Genomic DNA, 21,767 nt, shown 5'->3' with positions numbered 1-21,767 from the left:
TGAAATTTCAACACAGATAATCAAAGTCTCCTGAAATTTCCGAGACTCCAGTCTCATATCTCACATCCTTCAGAGATAAAAGAACAAGGTCAGGGGCAGTGTTCTTCCTGTAGTTTACACCATCCTCCTCTGTGAAATCCTTGCATTTAGTCTCACCCCCCTTCTCAGTTGTACTTTATACCAGAGTAGAGGTTTTAAAATGGAAATCTTATTATTTCACTTTCCTGCCTGAACTCTTTCAGTGCCTTCTCCTCGACCTGACTGTGAAACAATGATGCCGCAATCTTGCTCTGGCCTGCTTGTCCGTTTTACTTTCTCTCTCTCCATATCAAGCACCCTGCATTCCAACCACACCCAACGACTTGACTTTCAGTCCTTAGAACATGTCCTTCTTGCTTCTGTGCTTTAGCACATGCTGTTCCTCGATCACGGGGGCTCAGCACGTTTCAAAGTAAGAACCCATATATTCTTTTTTTTTTTGCTGTACATGGGCCTCTCACTGTTGTGGCCTCTCCCGTTGCGGAGCGCAGGCTCAGCGGCCACGGCTCATGGGCCCAGCCGCTCCGTGGCAGGTGGGATTCTCCCGGACTGGGACACGAGCCCGTGTCCCCTGCATCGACAGGCAGACTCCCAACCACTGCGCCACCAGGGAAGCCCCCACATATTCTTTATACCCCAAACTCTTCCTCAGTGATGCCTCGGGAGCTCCTGCACAAGCAAAGTAGATCCTGTGCGTGTCCTCCATCTCTATGAATGCAATACCGCAGTGAATTAGAATCACCTATTTTTAAGACTGTTGAGCAGTCACTGTTTGAGATGCATTCCAAACACTTAGAAGAGTTGATTGTTATATAGTAATCTTGACTATAAAACCCTCACTTTTCTCCCTGACCCATCACTTTCATTCGTGCCTGTTGTTCTCTTGCCTCAGATGTTGAAACTCTCTATAACCACTTCTTGCTCTTTTCATTTAATTTGATAGACACTTACCAGGTGTATCTTTTTTACACACAAACATAAGCATTACTTTTTCCCATTTAAACTCCAAGGGTGAGCTGGGACAAAGTGAGAGAGTGGCATGGACATATATACACTACCAAATGTAAAACAGATAGCTAGTGGGAAGCAGCCGCATAGCACAGGGAGATCAGCTCGGTGCTGTGTGACCACCTAGAGGGGTGGGATACGGAGGGTGGGAGGGAGACGCAATAGGGAGGAGATATGGAGATATATGTATATGTATAGCTGATTCACTTTGTTATACAGTAGAAACTAACACACCCTTGTAAAGCAATTACACTCCAGTAAAATGTTAAGAAAAAAAAAAAAAGGAACTCCAATGGTTCTCTTATCTAAAGATTTAATCCAAACTTTATCATAAGGCTGATCCTGAGGCTGGTGGTGTGGCTACCATTCCTCCAGTGTTTTTGATGTGTTAGGTGATATGCCAGTCATTTACAATAATCCCACTTAATCCCAATGTTAATCCTCAGAGGTGAGCTGCTATTATTTCTGCTCTGAAGGTAGTAAAATAGGGATCTAGAGAGGCTGGGGGTCCTGTCCCCACATACTCAGCAGTCACAGGGCTGGAAAAGAAATCCAAGTCCGTGTGACTGCAAAGCCCATGTACTTGCCCCACCCCACGCTAGGCTCGGTTCTCCCTATGGTTCCCTCATTCCAGACCCACTAACCCACCTCCAGCGTTCTCTCATGCCCATTCTTTTGTACATGGTGTTCTCTCCATCCAGAACCTTGCACACTTCTGAGATCATCCAGGGAGATCATTCACACCCTATTCTGAGTGCTTGCTCACCACTGTACGGGTATTTGTGATGCTATTTGGTCATCATTAGCTTCCCCTCCCTCAACCCTGAAGACTATGAACAGCTCTCAAGAGCTAAGACTCTGGCTAGTCACCACTGAACTTGCACAGCCTGGAGAATCACAGCACATGCCTCTCTACTTAACTCATTTATATAAAAATGATTGCAGGGCTTCCCTGGTGGCGCAGTGGTTGAGAGTCCGCCTGCCGATGCAGGGGACGCGGGTTCGAGCCCCAGTCCAGGAAGATCCCACAGCCCACGGAGTGGCTGGGCCCGTGAGCCATGGCCCCTGAGCCTGCGTGTCCGGAGCCTGTGCTCCGCAACAGGAGAGGCCACAACAGTGAGAGGCACGCATACCGCAAAAAAAAAAAAAAAAGATTGCAGACTTCCCTGGTGGTGCAGTGGTTAAGAATCTGCCTGCCAATGCAGGGGACACGGGTTCGAGCCCTGGTCCGGGAAGATCCCACATGCCATGGAGCAACTAAGCCCATGCGCCGCAACTACTGAGCCTGTGCTCTAGAGCCCGCGAGCCACAACTACTGAGCCTGCGTGTGACAACTACTGAAGCCTGTGCACCTAGAGTCCGTGCTCCACAACAAGAGAAGCCACTGCAATGAGAAGCCCACGCACCACAACGAAGAGTAGCCCCCGCTCGCCGCAACTAGAGAAAACCTGCGTGCAGCAGCAAAGACCCAACTCAGCCAAAAATAAATAAATAAATTTATTTTAAAAATGATTGCTAATAATACTTTCTAACACTTCTTGAGCATTTTCTACATGCTGGGCCCCCTTCTACACACTTAACATGCATAACCCAGTTAAGCTTCAAAAACTCTTTGAGATAATTTATCTTTTTTTTTTTTTTTTTTTTTTTTTTTTTTTGCGGTATACGGGCCTCTCACTGTTGTGGCCTCTCCCGTTGCGGAGCACAGGCCCCGGACGCACAGGCTTAGCGGCCATGGCTCACGGGCCTAGTGGCTCCACAGCATGTGGGATCCTCCCAGACCAGGGCACGAACCCGCGTCCCCTGCATCGGCAGGCGGACTCTCAACCACTGCGCCACCAGGGAAGCCCTCCACTGGCTTTTGTTTCACCTTTTGTGCCTCCTTGTTCATTCGCCACTGTGGACAAGACAAGGCTGCCACTCCATCTCACATACACACTGGACCTTACCCATACTGCAGTGTAATAAGACTGTCCTTTGAGATTTCCCTTCTAGCTGTCAGGAGTTGATCTCATTTCTCAATTCCCGCTCATGCTACCTCGGTCCCAGCCTCCCTGGCTCCCTTGGAGGCTGGACTATTCCTTGTCCTTGAGTCTTCTCTCTCTTTGCTGCTCCCTCTCTGAGGTCTTGCTCCTGGAGAAGCCCTACTTCCTCTAGCACCTTCCTTCTCTCCTGCTGGCGCTTTCTCCATGGCTGCAAACAGGCTAAGCTCTTTGCCAAAACAAACAAATTTCTTCATTTGTCTCCCTCCCTCTTTTATTTTTCTTTCTACTGTCGTATCTGGAGTCTTCTCCATTTATTTTCTAGTTGTACCTGTTGCTTCCACATCCTTAAAAACATTCTCACTTCTTAATCTTTGGATGCGCCTTTATCCCTGCCCTGGAATGAAATGCTTCTCAAAGTCAACAACTGACCTATATGAGTAAAATACGATAGGCCTTTCACCTATCGTATTGGTGAAGGGAAGAAATCAAGAAGCTCCATTTCTTCTTTTTTCATGTAAAATGGTGATGATAGTACCTACCTCACAGGATGCCTGTGCAAGATTACATGACATGTGAAAGCAGTGAGGGGATGCTAAATAGATTAGTTAGTGGAGTAAAACAATTCAGGATGCCTACAAACCTTGCTTTTGCAAGCTATTATCAAAATCCCACCCCATTCAAGACCTAATTCAAATATCATTTTCTTTAAGTCATCTTCCCTGATCCTCTAAAACACCTCCCTTTCCTGAGCTAGTTATTACCATCTTCTAGAACTTTATCTCTTAAAACAGTTAAAGAACTTCTTTATCTACATCATATGACAGTTACTTTGGGGCATGTCTTTTGAAGAAATTATAATAATTAGTGTTTCTGTCATCTCTTTTACTAAATTGTAAACTTTCTTAATGGCTTTCTGTTTCATTTTCTTTTTTTTCATCTTTTTATCCATGCTAAACACATAGTAGGTCCTTGATGAGTGTGATATACATGAAAAAAAATGAATGATATGAAAATTCAAAAATTATTTAAAAATATACAACTACAACTTTGATATCTGTATTTGGGTCTGGTCTCTCTTTACATTGTTCCCAGAATTTAGGATCTCTCTCATTCTCTGTTTTCCCTATCAAAGCTTCTTTTCAATATCATAGATAAAATCAGAAGCCAGCTAACTTATATTAACATACCAACAACTGAGACAACAATCTTCAAAAGTCTGGAAAAAAACAGAGTTAGAGAATCTTGTCAGTGTATGGTCAAGCCCAGCTGCAGGGACAGGTGACTCTAGATATTCTAGTCCACTTAGCAGTTATGAACTTGTGGTTCTGATGTGTTTGTTGGGCAAATATAGTTTGAGGATAGTTTTTAAATCATTTGTCCCTGGCATTATACTTGTCAGATGCAATTCTGATTTTATTTCCTTAAAGAACGCACTGACCAGTTAGTAATCTGACCTTTTGGGAAGTGACATTTCTCAATATCAGTCAACAACAGGCCATTCTGTTTTGTTGGCCAGATAAAATACTCTCACTCTGAGATGCATTACATAGTGTACAGATTTTTCAAAAAATGCTTTACTTTTGGTTAGAAATCAGAACATGTGACTTTTCCTAGTTTCTGCTGAACTTAAAACTCTTTTAGTTGAACGACCCTGTTGGAGGGGTCATTCTTGGAGGATTGGGGTCCTCCTGTTAAGCTCCTGTCCTCTCCACCCCGCAGGCTTTATCTGGACCATGGAAGCCAGCACTTCTTTAGGCCAGGTTAGAAGCAGATGCAGTGAAATGACAGAGGAGTCTGGAGACGAGGCAGTTCATAAATGGAACATTCCCCAGGAAACTCAATTTTATCATCATAATCTTTTAGTTCTTGACAGCTGCAAAGATCAGTGCCAAAAAGAGTGAACCAGAGTTTCGGGGGTATGTTTTCCCAATTCATTCCAAAGGAAGTAAAAGTTTAGGGTTCCAAATGATCATGATGTGTTAATACACCACATAATAATATATAGAGCAAGTGAAATTATTTTACCAGAGAACTGTCCATACGAGGCCCTGAGAGGACATTTGGGACTTTGGGTCAAAAGGAAGGTGATTTTCAAATTAAGTTATGGCTGTGTCATTTACTTTTACTTATAAAATGAGATTATTTATGGCTTTCTCATTTACTTTTACTTTTAAAATAAGATTATTTATGGCTTTGTCATTTACTTTTACTTACTAGAGTGATGACTCTCCTCTCTGCTGCCAATAAATCTAAAAATTAATTTAACACGTATTAAAAGCACTTTGTGCACTTCCGAAAGAAGGTTTTTTTTTAACTCAAGAAGTCATATTAATTATATAAACTGGTTATGTTAGTCTTCTAAAATTAAATTTATGATGGGAAGGAAGTCAGTGATATAATCAGCTTTTAGACCACAAATCATAAAAAAAAAATCATGTTTCTACGTAAATTCATTGTCAAAGAATTCAGGATATATTATCAGTCATCTGAATTATTGATCTAAGAAAACCCTTTTCCCAAAACAGATATATTTTCAACAAATGAGTAAAAGTTTTTCTGGTAAAGGAGGTAACTGTGCTTTCCCACATTTTTATTGTTTCCTTGATTGTCAGAGATAACGAACATATAGTTAACTTGTTCAGGAGACTAAATTCTGGGGAAAAAGTCTGTAGTGGCTTAAATGAGCTGGATCATTTTTGGTTGTGTCATGATTTCCTCTGTTGAGGAAGTCTGATGTCTGAAAAAGGATTGCTCTGACATTTAGCTTCGTGTTTTATCAAAGCATACTAACCAAAAACAGAGTAAAACTATAACAAAACAAAACAACAAATGTTTAAGGATTTGTGGACTGACTTAATTTTCTCATGATGGTTACATGGAATTACATACAGTTTTTATTACCTTGACTCCATTTCTTTTCCTTGGTGTCAATTTTATTTATTAACATTTGATTCAGCAGCCTACTTGGGTTAATCACCCAGACTCATCTACTGTTGGCCATTCCCATGACAAGATGATGCAGGTAAAAATAGAAATAAAACACTATTGCTCCCTCATGGAGTTCACTTCCATATGGAAAGATTAGATACATATAGAAAAAACTTCACTAAAATGAGATTAAAAAAAAGAATATAATTTACAAAGTGATACGAGAGCATCTAAGAAAGAGCAACTAAAGGTGCTATTCATTCAGTCCCTCTTTGGGAACTAATTTAAGATCACATTCTGGAAAATTCCAGTTCAAATACCTTTAAAAGCTTTGTAAATTCCCAGATCCTTCACTGAAAGGAAGCTTTAATATATGTAAAGCTCTTGGGATAGTAGCTAGGACAGAGTAAACTTCATGCAGAGTAGCCAGATACAGAAGCCCATCAAAAGATGAATGGATAAAGAAGATGTGGGGGGTGTGTGTGTGTGTGTGTGTGTGTGTGTGTGTGTGTGTGTGTGTGTCTGTAATGGAATATTACTCAGTCACAAAAAAAAGAATGAAATCTTGATGTTTGTGACACATATGAATGGACCTAGAGGGTATTATGATAAGTGAAATAAATCAGACAGAGAAAGACTAATACTGTATGATTTCACTTACATGTAGAATCTACAAAACAAAAAAAAATGAGTAAACATCACAAAACAAAAACAGAGTCATAGATACAGAGAAACAATAGGTGGTTGCCAGAGGGGAGGAGCTGAGGGGAGGAAAAAAACAAGTGATGGAAATTAAGAGCTACAAACTTGCAAAATAAATGAGTCACAGGTATGAGATATACAGGATGGGAAATACAGTCCACAATTATGTAATATCTTTGTATGGGGACATAACAACAGCAAAATATTAATACCTGTAAGGCTCTTCAGATAGTAGCTAGTACAGAGTAAAGTATATAATTTTTTCTTATTAATATCTTTTGGATTGAAAAAATCAAATTTTTTTTTCTGTAGTTTATTGAAATCTTGTTATTCAGGTTTTCATTGTTTTCTTGAGTTTAATCAAAACAGATATTTTGATTGGCCTTGGAAGGTCTCCCAATTCTTACAGTTTTTAATTTGAAAAGATCTCCCAGATGGCTACCTTTTTCTACACTGAATTCTCTGTTTAACTATATTCTAAAGCCTTAAAGTAAACCTCTTAAATTTTGTAACTCTAGGTTTTAACTTTTCTCTCTTACACTTATCTAAAAAGGAAAAAATTACTCTTTAGTGTTGATCATATTGTTTGATGAATGTGATGATAACCTGAGACTTTAAGAAAGTTAAGAGTAGAAACCAAAATTTTTTGGTGTCTGAATTATTCACTAAATGATGTGTGTCCTTTGAGTTTTATCTAAGTTTCTGGTTATATTTCTCTTTATATCATTGTTAGAAATATAGTGCTTCTCACCAGGAAGACTATATTTTATTTTTAAAAATAATAGTGTTTTCTAAAATCTTCATCCTTTTTTCCTTCTCCTCAGTTTCATGACTTCCAAAAAACAAAAATCAGAAAATCTTGTCAATTACCATTTGATCTTTAAATTCAAGCAACATCTTGTAATCAATGTGTTGCCATTAACACAACATCGAGGGGAAAACTGTGAGCCATTCATTCATTCCACAAATACTGACTGAATATTTAATAGAGTGACTTGTTTGCCATGTACCTACAAGGTTTCAGCTGCTATTGTAAAGCAAGCTGAGTTTTCCCTGTAACTTTAATTCTGCGCAAGCAATCTGTACCTTTTCCCGTACTTGCTACTCTCAGGATCTCCCTTTACTTAAATTGGTTCAAGCCAGTGCTCAAGGTATATCAGACAACACAAGTCTATTCACACTGTTCCAGAAGAACTCAGTGGTTATAAAATTTTTATCTTCACTACTAGTAATGCTATGCTATATATGTCTCCAAATCTAGATATTGATATTTAATATCAAATTTAGATATTAAAAGTTATTTATCCCCACAGGATATAATAAGATTTACTGTACTGCAATTATATATCTGACAGATTAAATGTACATGCTTCAGAAAGTGCTCAAACAGTTCACCAGATGACACAGTTAGCACCAGAACAGCTGAAACTGTTATCTAATATCTTTTCCTTTGTGAACTTTAGTTCAGAGAATTGAAATCATTAGATGTGAAGGCATCCTGACAATCTACGAAATAGCTCACTTTGAAACAACCAAGTGTTGCTTTCTTAAACTTTTTTGGTTAATAGCGTAAAGTGAAGGAAAACCTTATAAAACATTAAGATCTGATATTAATAGGATCCAAAGAGGCAGAAGTAGCTGATGTGTCCACAGGTGGAGGATGAGGCCCTCACAGTCAAAAGCTTAAGCATGTTTCTTTCCATCAATGAGGCTGCTGTCTCTACCAATGGTCACCTTCATGGAGGACTAAATGTCTCTGAAGAAGTTAACTACCCCTGACTAGAAGTAGGGACAGGGACTTTTTAGAGGAGGACAGAATGAACATTTATACTAATACATTTTCTCCAGCGTGGCCAATTATTCCTTAGAATGTCTCATTTGCATATTTTTTGTGTGTATACATTTTAAAAGTTTCCCATTCTTCATGCCATTCCCTGCTTAGACTCTTAAGGATTTTTGTAACAAGTGCTCTTGGTTAGAAGCCTATTTTTGCTACAGTTGGTTTAGGAATCTAAAAAGGAGAAGTATTTCTACATTGATTGGACTAACTTTCCTACCTACAGCAGAAGATACAATTCATTATAAGAAAATATTTTTGACATGCAATTTACACCAACTGTTGAGGAAACATCTCAAAGGAAAGTTAGAAGAATTGAATGTCTAGGTTATACAAAAATTTAAAAAGTAGGCAACAGTGCAAATTAAAGAACCAAAATATCACTAAAATGTTCAAATAACGTTCTTATGAAAAATAAAATTTCCTTAAATTCTAACATGGAGAGAAAAAATTTAGGAAATATAATGAGAATATGGCTAGATTTTTTTTTTTTTGAGGTAGGAAAATTTTCTTTGAAAGTGAGATCTTTGGTTAGAGGTAGGAAAAGAGAAAGTTTTCTGGATTTTTGTTCAAATAATGCTTTTCAAAGGTGCAGAATTAATGCTGGATCGATGCATACCAGACCTGTAAGGGGAAGAGGAAACTACTGTCTTTTTGGCTAAAATTCCTGGTTGGCAAAACTTCTGTTTTGAAGACTGGGGTAAAGTGTAATATAGATCTACGTGGATATATCACGTTGCTGAAACTCAAAATAAACCTTCTCTTTGCTGGTTCTCTGTCATTTATTCAAATAAGATCATCTTAAGTGAGCTTAAGCTGGAATGAGGTTTCTTATCCATTAATATTTAGAACTCAATAGTTATAGAAGTGTTCCCTCATAGCTAAATGTATATGTCTTAACTTTTTCAGAAATGTGGTAAAGAGATCTTGAAAATCTCCATATAATTCTTTGCAGTGATAATTTAGAATTTAATAGGCATCTATGATTAAATTATTTGAGGAACTTTGAAAAAATTATCTAATACAATTATGTACTAGTATACTTCATTATAAAATGCCACAAGAGCTCACTCATTTCATTTGAATGTCAACATAGTTATATATAGTTTAGGCCTTCAAAATATTATAAATTACTTAAAATAGAAAATCTTAAAAATGATGCAGAAATACTATAGAATCATGTTTCCTGAAATCTAATTACTGTGTACAATTTAAAATAATTGATTAAACACGATTAGTCTTTAAGATGCATAGAACCAATTTCAACTTTAGCTATTATTAAATTAGCATGTTACACATTAAAATCAGCTGGAAGATAGTCAAAATAAACTAAAGGACAGCGTGACACTTAAGAGTTGCTATATATCTTACTTTGATTATAAAATTCAATGCTGGAATATAGTGTAAAAGTGTCCAGAAATATGAATTTAAGTGGTTTACCAAATATTTTGCTTTCTAATTCTTAACATCTGGATATTTAAAATTTCCTAATCTTTGCTACTTTATGTACAAGAATTCATACTATATTAAATCCAAATTTGCTTTTTAGATGGATATCTTAGAGATGAGGGATTATATAGTTACTAATTCTTAATGTAATTTTTGATACATTCTTACTTTTTATTACAACATTGTGATAAATTTTCCATAAAAAGAGTATAAAAATTTAGGCTTTAAAAAAATAATAATCATGCCATATAATATAGAAAAAAGAGTGGGAAATCTCTACAACCAAAAGCATATCTGTATCAAGAATGATACTAACATACTATTCTCTCCGTCACCCAGAGACTCAAGTTATGGGGAAGTATAATGTAGCCAGTTATTACCAATAACCTTTCAGGTTTATAAGGAAAATCAAAAGAAATTCTCCTATTGTAGACTTTATTTTAATCCTTTGGTCTCTTCCCAATTCATGACCTCTACTTTCCTCTGGCTTACGGAAAACAATTCCGTAAGTAACTTTTTTATAATCAACTGCTAATCAACATCAGTTCAATGTTAATTTTAAATGACCTGATTTTAGAGCATATTTCTAATAGGGATACTTACTGTACTTATTTTCCCCTGCAAATTTTATAATAGCTATAAATAGAAAAACAATATCCTCTAGATATTAAAGCTTCTAAGCTGGTTTTGTTTAAAACTTATATGCTGTAAATTTTTCTTTGAGAAAATTCTGATATATTATAGGACATTTATAGCTTTTATCCAATTGTGATCTTGAAACTATAATTTCATATCAAGGAAATTAAAGCCTCATCACTGTTTGTAAATGTTTTGAGTTTCTCTGATCAAATGCAGTATAATAGATAATAGGACTTCTTTTTCGAGATCAAGCCTATATTTACGGTAACTAATAGGAAAACAGTCAAGTCCGAGGTTACCAGTACAATGTCTGAATGCCAAGTTCTAGACACTGGACAAAGTACAGTCAGAGGTCAGTAAAACTCTGGAAGCCCATGAGCAGAGACAAATGCGCTACGGTGCAATAGCCAGAACTACAGACATAAGATTCAGATGTAGCCGAAGCAGAAGGCGAGGAAGTGTCTGGGGAGACATTCTAGTTGGATTTTGAAGGATGCATGGCAGGTGGCTGCCGCTGCGGGGGAGGTTTGAAGAAAAAGTCTATACAGAGGAGACTGGCTTTGCAAAAGTTTGGTATAGTGCGTTTGGGAAATTACAAAGTATTTGCTATTGCCAGCAGCTGAGTTGGGAAGTGGCAGAAATTAAGAGTACCTACATAGATAAAAGCCAAGGTGCAGAGTGTTGAAGGATAGGGATTATAGCTCTGCGTGTGGTTCTCAAAATTGTTGCGTTAATAACTACGTAGATGTGTGGTGCAGAAGTGCACTTACAATGCTAATCTTTCATAGCATATCACCTTAAAAGGTTACTAATGGAGGGAAAAAAAGTACAGGTATAAAGTTTGTGTGTCACTCTTCCCAGTGGGGCTGACTCCTGTCACATATGTTGCCACCACAAAGGCAACAGGGTACAGCCTTTGGTATTTCCACACCTGGTTCTTCTAAAAGCTCCCCCAAGAAAAACTAAGGCAAAATCATTTTCTTGCTGCAGGACTTTTCACTGTGTTAATTCTAGAAATTCCTTTTGCCGTGTAAAGCTCTGACAGGAATTAAATTGAAGAGAGACTTTTTCCACCTTTCCTCCTGCTATAGCAGAATCACTTCCTTGGCTGATATCTTTATTTATAAAATTTGACCTAACACTAGGTCTATTAGTTAAACTTTCCTTTGAAAGTTAAACGTAAGTGAAGTACAATGCTATCGTTTCACCATTTTATCCTACCCAATGTCTCACACACACAAATAGACAATATTCCTAGTTAGAGCTCTTATTATTAAATGTTTGGAGATGATTTTCTGGACTGAGATTGCTTGTACCTTGAATTTTTTGAATATTTTTATACCTTGAATATTGGTGACATTTAGAAGAGAAGTTTTGAAAAATATTCTCCCTATGCTTTATAACTGTCTTATCTGAGGGCATAATGACATTGCTGTATTTGTGAAACAGGTGCTGTGTGCTCATATGTAGCAATGAAAATTATTATACTTAAAAGGTGACTCCTATGTCATCCACATATTGGGTAAAAGGATAGAAAATAAAAATATATTTCTTAGAAGTAGATCTCAGATCCTATTTATTTTATATTTCACAGTAGATTTCATCTTTAGCACATAGAGGTTTTTATTCAAAGTTTTCAACAAAATATTTTTCCCTAAATATTTTCCATAGAATTCTAAATGATCTGACGTTTCTGGTAGACCAACAATAGAACTGATTTACGTAAAACTGAAATGTTGCTGAAACAATTTAATCATTATTTGGTCATTTCTTTACCAGGAATTTCGATTTGACTGACCAATTTCAATCCACAGTAACAGCTTTGTTCCTAAGAGACTATAAATCAAAGAAATACTCAGTAAGGAGCAATTCCTACTGCAGTTCAAAGTCTGTGCTATTATCACGTAGTGATGGACAGCAAACATCCATTGCAAATATTAGTACATTTGTTGGAGGAGGGTCGTGTTTTTGGTTTCACTCTCTATCTCTGAAACCTATCTGCTTGTGAGAAAAGTTGTGCAATAAAACAAGTTTTACCGACACATACTATAGCTATGCTTGAACTCAATGCAGCGATTCACTTCCTTTCTTTGCCTGGATTCCAAGCCAGGGAACACAATGAGGGTGTTGTGCTCTGGGCTAGCGTGGCATGCATGATACTCGGAAAGGACGAGTGAGCAGCTTCCAGTACCTACACTATTTGCTTTACAACTACCCGCAACTAAATCAAACAGCACACCAGGACTCTGTGCTCAGAATACGCAAGGGTACAAGCCACTGGCTCTTATGACCTACATAGGGTACGGAATTCCTTAATTTAAACGTATATAGAGGTGTGTTAAGAGTTAAATACATCATTTCGGAGGCTTAAAAATAAATGCTTCACAATTTTCGAGCTGCTGATTTTCCACGTAATTCTCTGAATGTATGTCAAAGTGCAGGTCGTAAAAGAATCCATTGTTTCTAAGGGAGAAAGATTGTTGCTGGTTATGAAGGCTGTCCAGAACGACAGGCCATCGTGGTTTGTTAAAACAGCAAATATTTATTTTAAACCCCAAGGCATATTAGTAATTTTTAAAAAAAATCATTACAATTTCTAGAACCTGAACTTACTGAAACAATTCTAAGTCTCTGACACTATTTTGTGTATGTGTATGTATGTATGTGTGTGTGTTTGTGTGTATGTATTTCCTTGGTAAATCCAAAGAACACAATGATTGTAAATGTTTAGGTTAAGTTTTGCTCGGAGTTATTGTTATGCTGTGCTTGAAAAAGGACAAAAAAGCTTACCTCTGTCAGTCAAGTGGCTACACAGGGACCTCCTTCTCAGCCTCAGCTTCAGCATGCAGATAGATGCTCTCTGAGCCAACAATCTGTTAACAGGAAGCAGGTAAACCCGAGAGCGTCCGCCTGCGTTACAGTCCAGTGCCCATCCGAGCACACACCTGCTTTTTCAGACTTGCCACTCATATGCTACAGCCACGCACAGGACCTGTGTTTGCAGACGAAAACACCTCCTTTGGGGTCACTAGTTTTCAGGGTAAGCAGCTAGAGAGCTGCTGAGATAACATTGCAGGGAAGGCGAGCCTTCCCAAGACAAAAACCTTTTCTGCTGTCTGATAGCAGATATGCAGCATTATCTCTCTGCATTCCACGTTCTCAAATCAGCTACTAGGAAAGGCAGTCGACAGCTCGTCCAAATGGCAGCTGGCAGGCATGCTTGGCTGTACTAATTGTATACTAACATGCCCACTACTTCTCTCTTCCCTCAATAGATTTTTTTAAAAAATGCTTCTTCCAGGGTAAAGCTCAGCGGAATATGCCACACTGTTTTCCATAAGTAAAATGGCTGGTCCTCCCAGCACTGCTGCAGACAGCTCATTGGGTTCCACTGGCTTTTCGTAGTCATAGCAACAACCAACAGACAGACTTAGCAAGCATGGCTGATCACGTGCAGTGCACGACACAGCTTGTTAATTTCTTTTCATGAAACTCATCATTTTGGGAGGAGGGTAGCTTCTGTTATCGTTCTCAGTATTTCACCGATAGTGCAAGTGCTCTGAGTTTTCAGCTTTCAGGAGGAACTTTTGTTATATGAGCCAGTGCTTCATGTGAAATTGAGAAAGCGAAGCCCTTTTCAATAGATAGATTCGGGTCTATCCAGGTTAATAACATGCAAATCACTGTAGAGACAGTAATTGGAACCATTGTTAAAAGAGCTTCCACCTTCGCGTCATAGCGTAAAGGAGACTGGCAAATGTGGACAGTTAGACTTTCTGTTTTTCAGTGATAATCTTGTAGCCACTTAGCTGAAACAAAGCCCTATGGCTCATTATATGTGGCCAAAATAACCAAAGATGTTACCTGTGGATCCATGTATTTAATTATTTTAATACACTTTTTATGTACTACAGAATTTAAAATAAAATTCTAAAAACTCCTATTGTTTCCTACTGCAGAAAATGATCAACTCAATTATAATTTATTTGTAATATTAAAATACTTCAGGAAATCCAAACCAAATTAAAACTGCTTTGCTTGGGCTTCCCTGGTGGCGCAGTGGTTGGGAGTCCGCCTGCCGATGCAGGGTACACGGGTTCACGCCCCGGTCCGGGAGGATCCCACATGCCGCGGAGCGGCTGGGCCGGTGAGCCATGGCCGCTGGGCCTGCGCCTCCGGAGCCTGTGCTCCGCAACAGGAGAGGCCACAACAGTGAGAGGCCCGCGTACCGCAAAAAAGGAAAAAAAAAAAAAAAGCTTTGCTTTAAATCTCACCTTTCAAGCAGGAATAGTTGTGCTCCCTCAGTTAGATGGATCACATCCCACCCTTCCTCAAAATTTCACCTCTTCAGGGAATTTCTCATAATACATACCATTAACCATTTATACTTTCTGCAAAATCCCCACCCTTTAATACTGTCACCAGTCATATTCTGTTTGATATATTTTCAAGACGCCATCCCGTTTATTTTTGTTTCTAGCGACGTGACTGAAATAGTTGTATTAATACTTTGCACTTGTAAACATAGATACTTCCTTCATTTGCTGCTAGTCGTCGATTTCCTGTTTTGTGAGTGTTGCATTTCCCAGCCCGTGTTAGGACTCCTGCTCCAGTAGTAATTCCCGAACTTTACTATGCATAAGAATCCTGTGCATGCAGATGTGGGGATCCCATTTTCCTTCTGTCTCCAAACAGATTCACATGTGGAGGGTTTGAGCCTGCTCAGGTTAGCGTATCTGCTGAAGAAACGTGGGTGGGCCTTTCCCACTCCACATTGTTTGCAGCCTGCTCTGACTTAAGGTACTTTTTCCCTTAAGTTATTTTGAGTTTGCTATTCTTGAACTTGCCCCTGCCTTCAATGTCGGCCTCATATTCTACTCTTCATTCCCCAGGTTTCAACAATTTTGAATGACATCCCATTTCTGGCTTCCTTGCCTTGCAGATGTTCCTGCTTCCTAAAAGCTTCTCCGCCAGATCCCATCCCCCACCCCCCCAGCACCTTTTGCCTCCATCCCAATCTGCCTCCGACTTTATCTTTCAACACCTTGCTCAAACAGACCACCTCGCTAAAGACAGCCACGGGCAGAGTTTGTAGGGGGATCCTGTGTGCCTCCAGTGTACCTGGAATCTACCTCTACTATTACACACTTGTCATGCACCGTAGGTTATTAGCAGTCTTCCTTTCTTGTCTGACTTCTCCACTGCTCTGTCTACTCCCCGAAAGCCAACCTGGTCCATGTCTTATTTGTCATACTTGGAATATTCTAAGTTTTCAGTACATTTTGAAGGAGAACCTAAAACACTGTCTGAACAGGTGCTGAATGACTGGATAGTGTGAAGTCTGGGTTTTAATTCATCTTTTCAATACCATGCATTATTGACTTACTATAACTTCAGAAGAATTTAAGTGATTTTGATTAAATGTTGGCATTTTTAAAAAGTTATGAAGAAACATCCTAAGTTCATCTGGTGTCTTAGGGTAGCTTTTCTTTTCACTGTATGTTTGAAAATGTCTTTATTCTACCCTTGTACGTGACTGTTTGGCTAGGTTTAAGAATCTTTGGAGTCATTTTCCTTTGGAATTTTGAAGATCTTCTTTTATCTATTGGCTTCTTGCCCCAGGGCACCATCAACTATAATCCACCGAAGAAGAGAACTAGAAACCGCCCAAAGCTGCTCAGGATTAGAAACTGGGAAGCTGGTAGGAACTGAGACAAATCTTTTTGCTCCCATGGTGTCCCTCATGGGACCTCTGTTCATCATTATAAATCACTCTGTGTGGCAGGGGGTGGGGATTGGGGAGGGATGGATGAGTGTTCTGTGCACGCTGTGGCTTCATCACCTACCCCAAGCCTCTCCTCTCATATGTAACTCTGGCTGCCATGACCCATCACTGTTGCTCTGGCCCTCTGGTTCTGCTCTACCGCATGTAGAGCAGACTTTTTTTCTCCCTTCTAACTTGTTCATTGCTAAATACGGATTCCCAAGAAACAAATATGATCGTCCCACCTCATCTTTCTGAGCCAGAGGAGATACCTCATAAGTTGCCAGCAGCTGTATACCTGGACTGCCCTAAGTCAGGTTCCAGTCCTTGATCCCATCAGCTATGGTAGGGACACTTGGCATTATATAGTTTTCAAATATTTGCCACTACAGTAGGTGCAAAGTAGCAGCTCATTATCATCTTAATTTGCATTTCTTTAATTACTGATGAAATTGAACATCTCTTCATGTTCAGTGGTCTTTTGCGTTACCTCTTCTATAAATTTCCTGTTCATACCTCTTGCCTGTTTTCTCTATTGAGGTTTGTTGTCTTAATGTAGAATTTTAAACAAAATGCCCATGGAAGGTATTTTCAAATGTTTTATATATTTAAACATTACAATTAAATTTGCTATATAATTAAAAGTTAGTAAGTTACCCATTGATATATAAAGGGGAACCAGTAATTCACTGCTAATTGTTTTGGTTTTTATTACGCAGAATGTGGGTAAAAATCCCTGTTCAGAATTTTTTTTCGGTATGGAAGTGTATACTACCACAACCGTGATATAAGAATGATTTTCTAAGACAAAATCTAAAGTCATATAAATCACATCCCCCTAAAATGTTGTCAGCAAGAGTGCCTTTCCAAATTAAGATTACTTTTATTTTAAGAATAGCAAGTATCATGAAAGAAAAAGAAAGGCTGAGGAACGGATGTAGATAAAAGGAGACTCAAGAGAGAAACTGAAAACAGTGTGTGACCCTGGCTTGGGCACTAGATCTGAAAAAAAGATGCCATCAAGCCTGCCATGGAGGCAGTAGATGCGTGTGAATATGGACTGTATGGTATATAACAGTGATGTTTCCATTTCATACTATATTATGGTTTGAAAAATGTATGTCTTTGTTCTTAGGAAACACAAATTGAAGTATTTAGGGTAAAGGGCCAGGGGCTCTGCAACTTACTTTCAGATGGTTCAGCAGAAAGAATAATAATGTGTAATAATGTCTTATGTGTGTGTGTTTGCGGTATAATTTGGCTGTTATAACAAGAGATAGAAGATAGATTTATACCTATAACCTGTGTACATCTATATCTGTCATTCTACCTACCTACCTATCTCTTTGTCTATCTATCGAGGGCTAACACAAATGTGGCAAAATACTAACACCTGGTAAATCTTAGGTGAAGGATATTTCCAACTTAGTTTATTATTCTTTCCATCTTTCTGTAAGTTTGAAGTTCTTTGTTTTCAAGATAAAAAGTTTGAAAAACGGGGCTTCCCTGGTGGCACGGTGGTTAAGAATCCTCCTGCCAATGCAGGGGACATGGGTTCGAGCCCTGGCCCGGGAAGATCCCACATGCAGCGGAGCAACTAAGCCTGTGCGCCACAACTACTGAGCCTGCACTCTAGAGCCCGCAAGCCACAACTACTGAAGCCCGTGCGCCTAGAGCCTGTGCTCCAGAACAAGAGAAGCCACCGCAATGAGAAGGCCGCGCCCCGCAGCAAAGAGTAGCCCCCGCTTGCTGCAACTAAAGAAAGCTCACGCGCAGCAACGAAGACCCAACACAGCCAAAAATAAATAAATAAATTTTTAAAAAAGTTTGAAAAATGAAATAAAATGAGAATAAAATAGTGTTCAAAACAAACACAGGTTTAAGATAAGATTACTTGATGAGAACGTTTATCAAAGTTAAAAGTAAAGTTGATAAATTATAGACTAAGATGACAATGATGATTGATATTATGAAGAGGCTACTTCGGTAGAGAGTATTAGAAACATTTTGCACTTTCTTATTTATTTATTTATTTATTTATTGGCTGCGTTGGGTCTTTGTTGTTGTGCTCGGCCTTTCTCTAGTTGTGGCAAGCAGGGGCTACTCTTCATTGCCGCACGTGGGCTTCTCATTGCGGTGGCTTCTCTTGTTACGAGCACGGGCTCTAGGCACCAGGCTTCAGTAGTTGTGGCATGTGGGCTCAGTAGTTGTGGCTCACGGGCTGTAGAGTGCAGGCTCACTAGTTGTGGCACATGGGCTTAGGTGCTCCGCGGCATGTGGGATCTTCCCGGACCAGGGCTCGAACCCGTGTCCCCTGGGCAGGAGGATTCTTAACCACTGCGCCACCAGGGAAGTCCCATTTTGCACTTTCTTGAAAGAAGTTTGATATTTCCTTACATTTACTGCTTATACTGATATAAGCCACTTATCCCTTGGTTCCCATATTGAAATCCTTCTTAATCCAGCTTCACTGCTATAAAAATTCAGCAGGATCACTGTTGACTGAAGCAATATATTCTCCAGTCACACCTATCCCTGCAGACTCCACAGCTGGGTGACAGTCTTCTAAGGGATCCTGTCCCTGATAGAGCAGAGAAGCTCTTTATACAACTTAAAGAACAGAACTTGAGCATGGTTTGTTTAATGGGGTAGCACAGACTGTTATAAAGCTTAGACTGAATTTTCTAATTCCTAGCAACACATAGAATATGCCAAAAGATCTTTCTAAATCTTGCATAATTAGATATGTTAGCAATAACATGAAAAATATGCTTTTAAATGGGACCAAGATGGGAAGTGTGACAGCTACCTTGGATGGGATTAGAAAGAGGCTTGGAGGACCTCTGTGAAGCAACTGGGATTTATTTCTAAGATTCCATCTTCCAAGAAACATATGCTGGGAAGCCAACTTAGTCACAGGCTATTAATCAAATGCCTTCATATCCTCTGAGGAAGTCTGACCTTGATTAGGATCCAGAATGACCTTCATAAATGAGAGATACCTGAAACCAAAACAAACCCAGCAGAGTGAAGGCTTTATGGAAATCCACTTATTGAATGAATTACAAATGAGAAAATGATTACTGAAGAACAAAATCTTGCCAGAGGGCAAGGGATAAGAATATAAATGTCTGCTACATAAAACTGTTTTTAAAAGCCGAATGTGAAGTGAAATCTATTAACACAAAAATACCGTATGTGCACCACAGAAGTAAATTCCATTCGTAGTTACCAGAACCCACTAGAAATTCTGTATCCCCTCTAGATTAAGAGGAAGAGGAAACTGTAACAGAAGGTACAGAAAGAAGATTTGGCCAGGCTTAAATCCAGAGAACTTGGTCTTGCTGGCTAATAATAACAACATTGTTTTAAACATTTCAGGTTTATCAAGCTCTGGGCTTGCAGATGCCTATAACACCAGGAGCTTTCCAGAATGACTTTATCTGAAAATGTCCATTAATATGTGTCAGTACCAGGTGGCGGAAAAAATCTTAGTGTTAGCCAATAACAAAAGAAAAAGCTAACCTACAATGAACCTTCCACACCCCCCAGTCCCCCAGCCCTGGTAACCCCCCCCCACAAACACACACACACACACACACACACACACAAATGCATCTTGCTTGCCCCCCCTGCCCCCAGAGAAAAGCACACTTGGCTTTTATTAAGCCCACAGGGTGAGAGATTCTTCGAACCATATAGAAAAAGCTGCACTTGCTTCCAAGGAATTTGATTGTTTATACTTCATAATGATAAGCTAAAAAAGCCACCTAGAAAGAGGAGGCTGATGGCTTTTACTGTCCTACAAGGGGCCGTGGTTTGTTCTCTGAGAGGCACTCTGACCAAATTAACAAAGTGTATCTCAAGGGACCTTTTCCACTCACTATTGTTTCCTATGGAAACAGTGGCTCCCAGGTACCTTGTGGCGACGTGGCATAGTGCCTGACTCCACAGAAAGCCATCGGGCTCTGCCGTCACCGCATTATTGAATTAGTAAGGGAACACATCAGCCTCAGCAAACAACGCCTGGAGAGAAGCACTTTAAAACAAACGCTGTTGGTTTCACCTGAGCCACTGAAACAAATTATGATGCACAAGGTGAAACTTGGCAGCCTCTGGAAACTCTGAAGAGGCAGCTGCCAAAGCCCTCAGCAGCCAAACGCACAAATCTCAGAGGAATGAAAATTAGAGCGGGTCACCTTTGCCCTTTAGAAGTACTTCTGATGCAACCGTTCAGTGAGATTTATTCATCGAAATGAGCAAATAATGAGGTCTGTGTAATACATGATTTGGTACATGTTTTAGAATCCAAGTGTCTGATACCAAATGAGAAAAATGTCGAAAACAAACAAACAAAAAACCAAAGGCACAAAATGTACTGGACTTAGTAGATGCAGTTAAAAAGCCTCCCAGTGACACAGTGACAGCATACACAGCTAGAAAAAAATGAACGACCTGTGTGCCCTTGCAGAAAACTGGATGGGAGCTCCGTTTTATCAGGGTAGAACTGTACCCCAGAATGGTAATTATTTTACCAAATCTATCCAAAGCAGAATGCATTTCCTATGCTATCAAAAGTAAGACTTAGGTCCTAATTGCTGGATAGTTTTCTTGAACTGATAGTTGGGTAGAATGTTCTCCTTTTGGACGTTTTCTGTATCAAAGGAAGAAGATTAACTTTGTAAACAGTCCTTGTGGGTTTAAATTGGCACAAAATATCATTTCACAAACCACTTTACGATGGGCACGAGAGGGGATAAAGAATTCTAAGAGTTGACACCTAAACTGTATGTTGGAAGACATGGAGGCCTTAATGAGGGAAAGACATAGAAAAAAGTCTGTAAACCAAGGGGATAACATGTGTAAGTGTAAGATGTGTGAGGGGCCTTGGTGGATTTTCTTTCATAAATTGGGTGAAATGAATGTATCCCCTGAGTGCCTCACAGGAATTTTATGAGGATCAAATGAGATAATATGAATCAGCTCGGGGTGGCCCCCTCAGGAAAGAGTCACATTTTTCTTCAAGGCTTCTACAGCTGGACTTTGAAAGCGATGCTACTCACAGACAGGGCCCTGGGGCAGCCCAGTTCCTGCTGGATTATACACTTCATGAGAGCAGGAATCATGTCTGTTTAGTCTTCACCTTATTTCAGTTGTTTAGCATAGCACCCGGTATGCAGAAACAGGCACGATGAATGAACAAATGAATGAATGAACAGCCTGGGGAAGTCGCGGGTGAATTGTATCTTCCTCCATGGCCGCCCCTCCATTCAATCCAACAAACATTCCTTTAACCTGTACTACCTGCCAAGAACCTCATCCGGTGTCAGGTTACTAACTTACAGCTCTTGTTCTGAGTGCAGGAAAGTACAAGTGACCTAAGTAGTTACATTACAACGTGATTTGCTCTTCAGTA

General features: G+C 39.3%; 1 protein-coding gene across 25 annotated transcripts in view; it reads right to left on the bottom strand.

Moving 5' to 3' along the window:
- Positions 1–21,767, bottom strand: part of SORBS2 (sorbin and SH3 domain containing 2) — a 318,050-nt gene that overhangs the window by 191,661 nt on the left and 104,622 nt on the right. For 12 of the 25 annotated variants that reach the window (XM_049704107.1, XM_049704133.1, XM_049704103.1 and 9 more), the window contains exon 1: positions 13,378–13,949. The exons of 1 other annotated variant lie outside the window; for it this stretch is intronic. The gene's annotated coding sequence lies outside the window, so the exon portion shown is untranslated. Of the gene's footprint in view, positions 1–13,377; positions 13,951–21,767 lie in introns of those variants that run through there. 12 more of the 25 variants (XM_049704111.1, XM_049704115.1, XM_049704118.1 and 9 more) reach the window with 7 other exon arrangements.

This window comes from Orcinus orca, chromosome 21, assembly GCF_937001465.1.
Source record: "Orcinus orca chromosome 21, mOrcOrc1.1, whole genome shotgun sequence".
NCBI lineage: Eukaryota > Metazoa > Chordata > Mammalia > Artiodactyla > Delphinidae > Orcinus > Orcinus orca.
The sequence above is the reverse complement of the archived record's forward strand: the minus strand, read 5'-3'. Positions and strand labels throughout refer to the sequence as shown.